Consider the following 13,986-nt stretch of genomic DNA (forward strand, 5'->3'; position numbering starts at 1 on the left):
ACGTGTGACTGCCTCAATTTACTCTAAAATAAGGATTGGAATAGGACCTACTACTACTGTAAGGTACTATTGTTCTGAAGATTAAATGAATTGATATGTATAAAACCTTCAGAATAACAACTGGACATAAAGAAAGCGTTCAAGAAATGTTAGCTACTAGCTTTCTTCTCTGACAATAGGTTTTGTCAGTTGGTTCCCACTAAGTTGTGGACTTTTTCGGACCAGGACCAGATATCTTGTCTTTTGATTTTCATCCACTCCCACACCATGCTAGGGCTTTGTCCAGCGTCTGGCATGAATGGTAGCACAAAATGAAAGTTAAACATATGCTGTTGAATTAAATTATTTCTTCCCTTATGGATAAAGATAAGAATCTCAAGATCTTAGCCCAAAGACTAATGTCCATCTCTCTGCCCCCACCTGTCCCCGCCTTAAAAAATAAAGCAGGCCACTGTCTCCAGTTTACACCCTCACTCACAGTTCCATTCACCTTCCCCTTTCCTAATCAGAGGGATCTTGGGGTGGGGCTTCAAGGAACCTTTAGGAGTTTGAAGGGGAGGGAGCCCGGAACCATAGACTAGCTATGACAAGTCAGGGGTGGGATTTGGTAGTTCAGAAAAGGAGGTACCAGACCAGGAATGGGGGATGGGAGTGATGGTGGAGTGGGCTAGTTCAGGATGGACCAGAAATGAGATGTTGAGGAAAGCCAGAAAGGACCGGTTGGCGGAGTGGGGGGGGGGATGGGTGGGTGACGACTAGAATCCCACGGAGGGTCGCATGTGAGGGCACAGAAGCAAAGGCAGGTGATTGGACGAGAAGGAGAGTCCTAGTTGCCAAGGCAGCGACTAGAGGAGAAGGTCTTCAGTTGAGGAGAAGTCTCCACTAGAGAAGGTTGGAGCTCTGGCTCCTTGTGTTCTCCAGTAGAGTCTGTGGATCGACCCCCAGATATCCCTGCTGACGTGTCACCCGGGAAAGGCTTAAGCCTTCCCGGGCGCCACCCCTCACCCCTCCACACTTCCCTACCCACCGGCCCCCTGAGCCCCGCCTCCAGCGCCACCTGCCAACGCCTGCTGCAGCCTACTCCACCGCGTCACCAGCTCCCGAGGTGACCACAACATGGCTGCGGCGCGGGGACTGCTCTTCTGGCTGTTCCTGCTCTGTCCTACCTGGCGAGTGCTGGGCCAACCGGACCCGAAGCACAAACTCTGTGCAGACGACGAATGCAGCAGTGAGTGCGCAGGCGGGCGGGCGGCCCCGGGTCTCCGCGGTGGCTCTTTGGTCCCCAGCCCCGCGGGCTGGGCTAGGGGGTCGCAGGATGACGGGTGGGGTGCAGGAGTGACAGAGCCTCGGGACCCTGCGTGTGTCCCCTCCGGCTCTGCCGGAGCCCCGGCCAGCCCGCTCGGGTTGCGGGGGGCTTCGACTCCCACTTGTTGCCAGCATTTTATGTTTCTCTACTGTCTGAGGCGGGGTTGGGAAACACGATTCCCCAGGGACAGCTCTCAGTTTCTTCCCTTCCAGGATTCGCCTAGGATCTCAGTGGGTGATGGGGTTGTTCGCCCGGGGCTCCCCACGCTGTAGCAGAGCGCTTTTCTGCCCCCTCCACAGGGACCTGGGCCGGTGTGGTATCAGGGCAGATGCTCTCCAGGGCTCGGTTGCCTTAATCCCAGCGGCAGGTTGATGGTGGGGCTCCTTGGGAAAGGCTCACTGGCCCCTTCGTCCTTTTGCTGCACTGGGGATTGGGCTGGTTTTGCCTTTTAACAGGGACTAGAGTTTAGGTTTGGGAAGAGCACCGAGTCCAGGCACGCAATGTGTTCCGAGGTCTCGGCCGACTCTGCTTCAATCCTGTCATTTCTGTGCATAGAAGCCTCCCTTCATATTTGAGGTAGGGTAGCAGGTGGGCCAATAATCTTTTGCTTTTGAAAGAGGCCAAGGATCTGCACCGGCCACCTGGGAACTGCAGCCTCTTCTGTGCGCAGGAAGCGGACAGAATTGCTTCCCAATCCTGGATTGGAGGTGGGCGGTGGGGAGGATGTAGCCATTCAGATTCAGATGAAGAGGTTTGTTGCAATAACAATAATAAATACTCCAAGATTTTTATAAGCCAATTCAGTTTTAGACTCAGTCGCTAGTGTTGTTGGAACCTCTTTCCTCTATATATTTACTGGCCCAGAATACTTCTTATGGCCTCCCGCTTGGTTTCTAGAAGAATTTCTAGCATTTTTGGAATTGTATGATTCTGCAAATGAAGATTCTGAGAAAGCTATAGAAAAAGTGGAACAGTTTCTTGAAGTCTCCCAGGATGTTGAACCTGAACCTAAACCAATGGTAGCAAACTCAGAGCACATTGAAAGTGCATTCTCAGAAAACACTATGGATCTTGAGGAACAATTTTTGGCTCAGAAGAACCATCCTCATGCAGATAGTCAAACAGATACTGCTCAGGGTGAACAAACTTCATTTGAACTTTTTGAAGAAATACTACCAGATAAATTGAAAGTGTTCATTTTATAATTGAAGGGTCTGACAGCTCTAATTAGGATTTTGAAGTTTTCTTCTCTGTGTTAATTGTCTTTAGGAGAGGGACATATTCCAGGCACTGTGACTCATATATTTAGTGAAACACTCGATGAATATTGAAACTGAAGAGAGACAATTCTTATTCTATAGCATAAAATAAAATAGCCATTTCCCCTTTCAGTTTTAGAGCTACTTATAACAGAAGGTACTCCTGTTGATGCTGCTGATACAGAAAAACAACTAGAGATAAATGTGGAAGAGCCAGCAGATGCCACCCTTTTGGACAGCATACTTTTCTTGTTACATTCATTCTTGCTTTATTTGTCTAAGATGGTAAGTTTGACATAGTTTCTTCAATTAGAATGTTGATTATTTATTAGTTTTTAAGTGGCTTCTGGTCATGAAGTGAAGAACTTAAAATGTCTTTATGAAAATGACTCCTGACCCTTTGAGTAGATAGCTCCTGAAACAAAAGCCATAGGGGTGTGGCTTTAATGGCTACTTGGTTTAGCACATGAGGAAGATTTGCTGTCTACCAAGGCTGGACATTTGCACACCTGTAAAAACTTGGTTCTTCCCCTCAGAACCTTTCTTTCTGGCAGGGAGATAATGGCATTCACTTGAAACACAGTAAGATAATGGTAGAAAGAGAGGTATTTATTTGATGGTAGAATATTATTGTCCATAAATGCATTTATTATGGTTGGAAGGGTGATCAATAAGGTCATAAAGTAGTTGAGATGTGTTTGAAGCACTGGCAAAGGGCAAACAGGGAGTCTGACATGTGGTTTGTTGTTGATTAGACAGGCTGGGGTGGAAGACGAGGGGGAAGGTGGTAGTCAGAAGAAATGTGTTCAGAGAAATGGAAACATGAAGAAAAGGATATTTGGGGAGGGCAGGAGAATGTGAATAGTTGGTGTTGTAAAGTGTGAAGTTGGAAGGGGATGGTCTGTTGGAGAGGCCAGCAAATCTTAAAGGAAGTCATGAGCCAAAGTAGCATTAGACCATTAATAGTGGGGATCCTTAGAAAGTTTTAAGAATGAAAGGAATTAGATTAGATAGATCTGTTTCTTAGAGTCACTTAAGGCTGATCTTTCTAAAGAAAATCATGATCCAAACAAGACATTTAATCTGTCTAGAAGCTTATCTAAGCATTTTAGGGCTTACCTCCCCCCCATTGGTATTTTTTGATATTGGACTTTTAGAGTTTAATTATAGGAATGAGAAAGCTTTTAGAGGTTGGAGGATAAGATGGTCCTAGGGCCATTGTGACAGTAATCCTCCTCAACTGAACTTGTTTCCTGTAGATTGTATTATTTCAAGGCTTGTGTAAGAAAGATGATGTTGTTGTTTTCCTTGTAAAATGTATAGATTTTGAAGCCAGGTAGATCTGGTTTGAAATCCCAAGGTTATTATATAGAAGTTTGGGCAAATAACTAAACTTTTGAAAAAAGTTTTCCTCATCTGAAAAATGTAGATAATGCTTACTCCAATCATAAGAATTAAATGATTTGACAAGGTAAAGTGTCTGGTGAGGTGTCTGGCATTTTGAAGGGTTTTACCCCCACGCACCCCCTAATTCTCATGTAGGCAGTCAGAAGGTGTTATAAAGATAATGAATATACCTGGGGAGGAAAGACCACCAGGGTGGAAAAGATGTGGTGGGGAGAAACAAATCATTTTTCAGTTGGCTCCATGTTTGTTCATGATGGTGGCAGCCACCTGGGTAAGGGGTATGTACAAGCCAGGCAGTTAGAATAATGATATTTCCAGTGATTAAAGCAGTCTTCCATAGTCATAATTTGATTATCAGAATGAATAAGCATCACTTGGAAAGTTAACAGCCTCACGATATGGGAAGGATTTCTTTATTCATATTTTTAGGTATGCACAGAGCCCTCCTCTAGGTCTAGGTCGGGGGACACGAATGTGGTGCAGGTATGGTCAGTGATTGTACGGTGATAGGTAAGACATAGACGTGAGTGGCAAAGAAGAGGCACAATGTTAGGAGACTGATTTGAAAGATTTCAAAAAGGCATTTTGATGGCCCAGTATGTACAGGACATTGTTCGAGGACTAAAAGAGTCTAACAGGTGTAAGGCATGATTGTGATTTTTGAAAGCCTTAAGAAAAGGACTTAACAAATATATGCAAAAATTATGAACAAGTCAATGTAAAATCTTAAACAAGTAGTATGATATCTGATAGGACTGGAGAGTAATAGGCTCTGATGTGTTTGGGAGATGTGCACCAATCAGATTCATTGATCAATGGAATCTTAGTAGAATCTTAGTGTTAGAAGAAACCTTGGAAGGCTGTTTCTCACTCATTGCTAGTTATTTTCTTTACTGTGGCCCTGACGAGTAGTTATGAGGCCTGTACACCAGTATTTCCTAGCACGAGTCACTCTCTTACAAGACTATCTGTTCTTCTGTTGTCTAGTTCATCCTTGTATTGACTCCAAATTTTTCTCCACATGATTTCCTCTATAAAATTGAATTCTTTTCTACATAGAAATCCTTTAAATATTTGAAGTTATATCTTAATTTAAAAATTATTTTTAGTACTTTTATCATGGAAACTTTCAAATAAGAACAGAGAGAATAGTAGGGGACTATAGGTAACCATAACATACTGTATATTTTAGAATACTAGAAAAAAAGATTGTGAAAGTTTTACCATAGAGAAATGATGTTTGAGGAGGTAGATATATTTAACTGATTTAAACGTTACATAGTGTATACATGCATCAAAATGTCATGTTACCTACTTCAATAATTATAATGTTTGTTTCTATGTACTAGTTAAAAAATAAATTTTAAAGCTTTAAAGAAAAGCATAGAGAATAGTATAATGAACCCACGGGCCATCACCCAAGTTAACAGTAATTCCTTGATAGCCAATATCAGTGAGTTTTTTTTTTAATTTGTTCTAGTTGGTTATACATGATAGCAGAATGCATTTCGATTCATTGTATATAAATGGAACAAAACTTTTCCTAGTTGTACACAACACATGTGTAGTCCTACATGTACCTCGGGTAATGAGGTTCATCTCATTCCACCATCTTTCCTATCCCTATGCCCCCTCACCTGTCCTACCTCCCCTTTGCCCAGTCAAAGTTCCTCCATTCTTTCCATGCCCCTTACCACCCACCTCACACCCATTATGGGTCAGCATCCACTTTCAGAGAGAACATACAGCTTTTGGTTTTTGGGATTGGCTTACTTCCCTTAACCTGATATTCCCATTCACCCACAGATGCCATATTTTTTTTCTCTTTTAATGCTATAAGTAATATTCCATTTCATATATGTACCACAGTTTCTTTATCCATTCATCTGCTGAAGGGTTGGTTCCACAAAACTATGGAATGCTTCACAAAAATGTGGGTGTCATCCTTGCTCAGGGACCATGCTAATTTTTTCTGTATTGTTCCAATTTTAGTATATGTGCTGCCAAAGCAAGCACACTCTGAGTTTTAACAAATGTAGATACCCATGTAAAAACTACCATAATCAAGATATAGAACAGTTTTTTCACTAGAAAAGGGGTTTCCTTGGGATCCTTCCCAGTGAGTTCCTTCACCACCTGTTCCAGGCAACCACTGATAACTTTTTTTTTTAAACTATAGATTCATTTTTCCTACAGTACTATTTCATATATATGCCACTATAAGTGGACTCATATCTGGGAGTGCAATTGCCTCCTACGTTTAATGTATGTTTTTATCTTATGTGATACTGTCAAGCCATGCTAAAAAATGACCACAATCATTTTATACTTCCACCAGCAATTTAGGAGACTTCCACTTGACTTCATCTTCACTAGCACTTGGGCCATTCTAGTGGGTATGTCTTTGTGAGTTTATTTCCTGATAATTAATGATATTGAGTGAACTTTTTTTTTTTCTTTTGAGATAGGGTCTCACTAACTTGCTTAGGCCCTTGATAAGTTGCCAGCCTCAAACTTGGGATCCTCCTGCCTCAACCTTCTGAGTTGCTGGGATTACAGACATGTGCCATGATGCCTGGATCAAATACTTCTTAATGAGCTTGTTGACCATACTGTTTTTGTATGTCAACTCTCTCTGGCTAGCTGGAATCCAGACTTCTCCCAGCTCAGTGCCAACTGTGGGATTGGTTAGCTTATAGTTGTTCTTGGCCCTCGCAGGTACTGCTTAGAATGTAGCCCCAAACTGAAGACCACCTCCATGCAGATTTCTGGAACTCTTTTTCTTTGTGGTTCCCATCTTTCTGGTAGTTTTCTCTACATATTTTTGGCTGCTTAATCTCCTGGAACTCTGGTCTCTCTCTCCTCAGTGAGACTGTTATGCCCCATTTGGGTTCCCCTTCCCCAAACTGAGGTCTAGAGGGTGCCTCCAGGTAGAATGCTCACCTATTTGTTAGGGGTGACAGTTGCATGTCCCTTGTGGCTTTCTATCTGAAAAATAGCTTTTTAAAAATATATTTTGACTGGGCATGGTGGCACATGCCTTAATCCTAGTGGCTCGGGAGGCTGAGACAGGAGGATCACGAGTTCAAAGCCAAAAGTGAGGTGCTAAGTAACTCAGTGAGACCCTGTCTCTAAATAAAATACAAAATGGGGCTGAGACTGGGGATGTGGCTCAGTGATCAAGTGCTCCTGAGTTCAATCCCTGGTACCAAAAAAAAAAAAAAAAAAAAAAACATACATATATATATATATATATATATATATATTCCAACTTTCTGGTTGCTTTCAGTGGGAGAACAAGTCTCATATAAGTTACTCTCTATTGATTTCTCCTTTTGTTGTAACTTTTTGCAATAATTGAAAAAAATATGTTTGTGGGACTTCTAGGATATATTGTAGTTTGGGTGAATAAATGACATCCCCCTGGTACAACAATTTAACCTGTTTTCTCTATTGCCTTTTTTTTTTTTTTTTTTTTTGGTGGTGCTGGGGATTGAACCTCGGGCTCCATGCATTCTAGGCAAGTGCTGAGCTAACAACCTCAGCCTCTCTCTGTTGCTTTATATTTCTTGGAAATTGGTAGTCAGGTTTAGGTTCAATTCTGTTTCTTATGAAAACTTAATAGGAAATATTGCATTGACATCTGCATGTCCTCTCCTTTGATGTTGACTACTAGTCAACAGTGACCTTGGTGAGATTTGCTAATATATTACAGGTTGCAAAATAGCAATGGTCTGAGTTGCTGGGATTTTTCTTTCTTCATTTAAAGGCTGGGATGCCTATACAAATAAAAATTTATGATTGATTATTCTCTTTCTTTTTTTTTTTTTGGTACTGGGGATTAAACTCAGGGGCACTTGGCTAGTGAGCCATATCCCCAGCCCTATTTTGTATTTTATTTCTATACAGGGTCTCACTGAGTTGCTTAGCAATTCGCTTTTGCTGAGGCTGACTTTGAACTTGCTATCTTCCCTCCTCAGCCTCCCAAGCCACGGCGCCTGGCTATGATTGATTATTCTTTACACAGATATTTGGTTTGTATAGTTAAGGCAGGAGATAAACATTTGATTCCTTTTCTTCATTTAAACACTTTTCAGAATAGTAAGGTATTATTCTAGCATTATCAAATGATACCCAAAGGGGCTTTTGAAATCTTTTTAACTTTTATTTAAGAGTCAGTATGATGTCATGCATTTAAAAATATTTGGTGTGTTTAATCTAGTTAGGAATAGTAATTGTTCTTACCTGATGCTCAATTTCTCCCCCTTTTGCCTTGTAGAAGCCTCTTTATCTTGGCTCCTGGGACCCTTTGCCACCACCTAGTGGTCATTGTTACCTATTTCCCTTGCTTTTGAACTATGAGAGATGTTCCAAGTTCATCTTAAACATTCCCTGTCCAGACCTTGAAGGAACTATTTCTCTAAAAGAACTTTGGTTCCTTTCAATAGGAAATGATATTTAGAGGCTACATTCCAAGTACTAAGATTGCTTATTGCTCAAATTGACTGTCATTTGTAGGCCTTTTTAGTGAACAAAGCTCAGAAATATATGGGGATTTTTCATCATGTCATTTAGATAATTCCCATGAAAATTCAGGATGCTAGAGAGATTTTACTTCACTTCATCTATCTTAGATTTGTGTTTTCTTTCTCTGATGTTGGAGTTCCAGTTTTCAATGACATCAATATAATTGTTTACAGTCTTGTGCCACTTAATGACATTTTGTTCATTAGTGCATAATAATGGAGCTAAAAAATTCTTGTCACCTAGTATTTTTAATATCTTTTTTGTGTTTTGATGTTTAGCTATATGAACATTTACAATGTTACAATTGTCTACAGAATTCAGTATAATAATATCTTATAGGTTTTTATCCCCAAAGCGATGATATACCATATATGAATACCTACGTGTGGAAATGGCTATATTTTCTAGGTTTGTATAAGTATACTCAATGATGTTTACACACTAAAATTGCCTAAGATGTGTTTCTCAGAATTTATTCCCATCATTAAGCAACACACGACTATATTTATGTTATTTAAAATACTTTCAGGAATGTATTCCTGAAATGAAATGAAATTCTCTTGTCTTTAAGCTATATCCCACTAAGGTATGTTTGAAATAATTCATTTCTGTGGTTTGTCACCAACATGATATCACAGGTTGTTTCATTTTTGCTTTCAATATTTAGGTGTTACTTTTTAAAGATTTTTTTGTTTATTTTACAATTATTTAAATATTTAGAAGAGCCAAAGTTAATTTGTAAAAATAAGTTGTTTCTGTTTTCTGGTACTGGTGATTGAACCCAGGGCTCCTATCCACTGAGCCACATACCTAGCCTCTTTATTTTTTATTTAGAGAGAGTTCTCACTAAGTTGCGTAGGGACTTGCTAAGTTGCTGAGGCTAGCTTTGAACTTGTGATTCTCCTGCCTGATTTTGAAAGAACTCTAGCTTTTGTCCCAGTTCTGTCTACCCTGATGTTACTCTCTTTTATAGTTAACTTTTAAAATTTATTTCATTATGTATTCTGCTATTAAAAAAATAAGCAAATGAGAAAAGGGATATGTAGCTCAGTGGTAGAGCACTTGCCTACCATACATGAGGCCATGTGTTCAATCCCCAGCACCATAAAAAGAAAAAGAAAAGCAAATGATTTTTACATCTAGCCATGATAGCTTTATATAGGTACTGGCTTCACCTTCCCAACTGAAACAACTAAAATAAATATGAAAAAACCCCACAAACAGATAAAATTTGAAGATCCAGCAACAAAGAATGATTCTGGAAACATAAGGAACAAATGCTGTGAGCTCTTTAGTTGTCCCAGCTTTTACTATGTTAAGAGATTCCCAAGCCATGACAAAGAAGGGGAAGTCAGGCAGAACCAGAGGATACCATGAATTGAGAGATGGTGCTGAGATTCCAGGAAAACCAAAGTGACTAGAATTCACAGGGTGGAGTACCAAAAGAAGGTTGCTACATTGAGAGACAATTCTGGAAATCTGTGAAAGGCTCTCTGAGTGTTCAGCAGGGTATTGATCTGCACATAAGTGTGATGAAACTGCTTAGCAAGTCAGAGAAACAATCTTAAGTGATTAGAAGGAACAGGTCCTAACACAGGGACCAGAATAGCACCTGGAAAAAACTATCTAAGGAAGTTGGGTAGAATAATCAGAAGGGTGTTACCTCGGACTGACTATTACAATTTATGTCATACCTAACAAATATTCAGACCCAAGAGAATCAAATTGTTTCCAGTAATTTAATTGTATACGAAATATTAAGAATAGTAATTCGTAATGTATGGCATCGAATCAAAGCTTACCAGGCATGCAAAGAAGCAAGAAAAATATAATCCACAATGATGAGGAGAAGAATCATCCAATCAAAGCCAACTGAGAACTGGCGGAGATGTTAGAATGAGGTAATGGCATTTTTTTAAAAGTTATTACTACTATATTTCGTGTGTTAAAAAGGTAAAAAGAGATATAGAAGATATATTTTAAGAAAATCAGACTTCTAGAGTTGAAAATATATGATAAACACAGGGGATGGGATTAATGCCAGAATAAGCATTGTGATGAAATTGTTAGTGAACTTGAGGACATAGCAGGAGAAGTACCCCAAATGAAACACAGGGAAAATTTCTTCTGTTAAAGAAAAGTGAACCAGAGCATCAGTGAGCTGTGGGACAGTTTCAAGTTGAGCGATGAGAGGTATTCAGAAAAATATTTTAAGAAATGATGGCCAAAAATTTTCAAAAATTTGTGAAAACTGTACATCTGCAGATGCAAGATATTAAATGGAACTAGAGTACAAAAAGCATGAATAAAGCTATATCAAGGTATATTATATCATAAATAAATTGCTCAAAACCAGTGATAAAGAGCAATCTTAGCAGTTAGAGAAGACATTTATGTAGAGAAGAACTAAGGATGACATCAGATTTCTTGTCAGAAATTAGGCATAAGAGAATATAGTGGAGTGATACCTTTAATATATTTGAAGAGTAATAATGTTGGCCGATAATATCATGCCCAGTGAAATATCTTTCTAAAATGAAGACTTGTACTGACATACAAGCTGAAAGAATTCACCCTACACTTGCACCAAGACAGCAGATGGAAATAATGGAATAAAGGAGTAAAGAACACTGAAAATGGTGACTGTGTGCATAAATATTTAAAATAATTTTTCTTATTTGAACATTTTAAAAAGTCATTGACTGTTTAAAGACAAATATCAGTGTAGTATGGGACTTAGAAAACATGTAAAGTAAAATACATGACAACAGTATAAATCTCAGAAGGGTAGTAACTATTGTAACGTTCTTATTGAATATGTGAAGTAATATAGTATCATCTGAAGGTAGATTGTGACAAATTAAAGATGTATATTCTAAACCCTGAAGCACTAAGATTAGAAAACAGAGTTATAGCTTAATAAGCCAATAGAGGAATCACTAAAAATACCGATAGTGGTATTTCTGCAAAAGAAGACAGAAAGAAAAGAAAAAGAACAAAGAACAGAAGGAACAAACAGAAGATTATATTAAGCTTACACCTATGCACAGCAGTAATCCTATTAAGTGGAAAGTATCTAAATACATCAGTTAAAAACAGAGATTGTCATATTGCCTAAAGAAGCAAGACCCAAATAGATGTCTAAGGGAATAACACTGTACATAGAAAGACACAAAGAAGTCAAAATTAAAATGATTGAAAAAGGTATCTCATGTTAAACACTAGTCAAAGGAAATCTGGAGTAGCTACATTAAACCAAAAGAGGTTGTGGGGCAAAATATATCATCAGGACTAAAGAAAGTTATTTCCTAATGATAAACGAATCAGTCAAGATTATATAATAAGCCTAAATGCTTGTACTTTTAATATTAGACCTTCAAAATACATGAAGTATAAAAATTGATAGAATTATGAGGAAAATGATGAATCCTATAGATTACATTTAGAGATTTCAATATCCTCTCCTCAGCAATTGGCAGAAAACGAAAAATAAAAGTAAGGTTGTAGAAAGTGTGAATGACATAATCAATCCATCCATTTGAAATTAATTGACATTTATAGAAAACCCCCAAGGAGCTTAGTGCACATGGAACATTTACCAAGATAAACTATATTCTGGATCTTAAAAAAATTATCAGTAAATATAAAAGTATTCAAAGTCAGGCAAAGCTTATTCTCTGAACACAATAAAATGAGAAATCAATAATGGAAAAATCTGGAAAATTCTCAAATATTTGAAAACTTAAGTGCCAGGCTGCTAAATACATACATATACATATACATATACATATATACATACATATATATATATATATATATATATATATATATATATATATATATATAAATGAACAACACAGTACATTTATTTTTATGTGGTGCTGGGGATCGAACCCAGTGCCTCACACATGTGAGGCAAGCACTTTACCACTGAGCTACAACCTTAGCCCCCACTGCTAAATAATTTTTGAGTCAAATAAATCAGAGAAGAAATTCATATTTTGAGTTGAATAAAACTGAAAACAACATATCCATTTGTGCAATGTCACTAAAGTGTTATTGGAAAATTTATAGCACTACCAGGCCCAAGATAGCTTTATTAAAAAAGAAGTCTCCAGTCATTGACTTTAGTTCCTACTATGAGAAACTAGAAAGGGAAAAATAAGTTAATCTCCAAGTAAGCAAGAAAAAAAGATATAATAAAGACCATAAGTCAGTAAAATTTTAAAAAAGGAAAATAAGAGAAAATCAATGAAACCCAAAGCTAGTTCTTTAAGATGAATAAAATTGATCAACATCTAGTGAGGGAAATAAAAGAGGAGACACAGATTACCAATATCCGCAATCAGAGAAGGGATATAGCTACAGATTTCACAGATACTAGACTGATAATGGGGATATTATGAACAGTTTATGTTAATTAACTTGACAATTTAGATGAAATGAAGAAATTCTGTTTAAGCCACAAATTGCAAAAGTTCACTCAAGAAAAACAGACAATTTCATAAACCTTGTTGACTATTAAAGAAATTGAGGGTATAGGTAAAAACCTTTCTACAAAGAAAAAAATATAAGACCCAGATAGCTTTATTGGTGATCCAATTAAACCTGTAAGGAAGAAATGATACTAATTCCTAATAGTATTAGTAATACTAAACCCTTGTAGAATATTAAAGCAAGGAAATATTTCTCCCATGAAGCCAGTGTTATCACTACACCAAACCAAGACAAAGATATAACATGAAACGGAAACCACATACCTCTCATGGGATCTCCAATGAATCTGTACAGAAATTCTAAACAAAAATTTAAGTCAAATACAACAATATGTAAAAGGAAAATACATCATAGACAAAAACTAGACTGATGATGGGGATTTATGTCAAGAATCCAAAATTTATTTAACATTTGAAAATCAATGAAATTTACCACATTGATGTACCTAAAAGCACAGTCTTTGTGTTTAGCTCAAGAGATACAAAACAAGCATTTAAAAAATATAGCAGAGGGGGGAAATGTTGGGGAGTAATATTGGCCAAATTATATTGTTATTTTGTGTGCATGTACAAGTAGGTGACAATAAATCCCATCGACATGTAAAAAAAAAATCAGCCCTGATTATTATTTAAAAATTTTTTTAGATGTTGATTGACTTTTATTTGATTCACTTATTTATATGCGGTGCTGAGAATCAAACCCATTGCCTCACACATGCTAGTCAAGTGCTCTACCACTGAGTATCAACCCCAGCCCCTCAGCATTGATTATTGATGTAGAAAAACAAACAACAAACTAGGAATGGAAGGGAGCTTAAAACATCCTCTGAAAAAATGCAGCTAACCTCATACTTAATGGTTGATAATTGAATACTTTTCCCCAAGATCAGAAACCAAACAGAGATGTCCACTCTCATTACATCTATTCAGCATTGTACTGGGGTGAAGTAAGGAAATAGCTAGTATACTAAGGCAAGAAAAAGAAATAAAA

This window comes from Spermophilus citellus (genome assembly GCF_964194105.1).
Source record: "Spermophilus citellus genome assembly, chromosome: 4".
In the NCBI taxonomy this organism is placed as follows: Eukaryota; Metazoa; Chordata; class Mammalia; order Rodentia; family Sciuridae; genus Spermophilus; species Spermophilus citellus.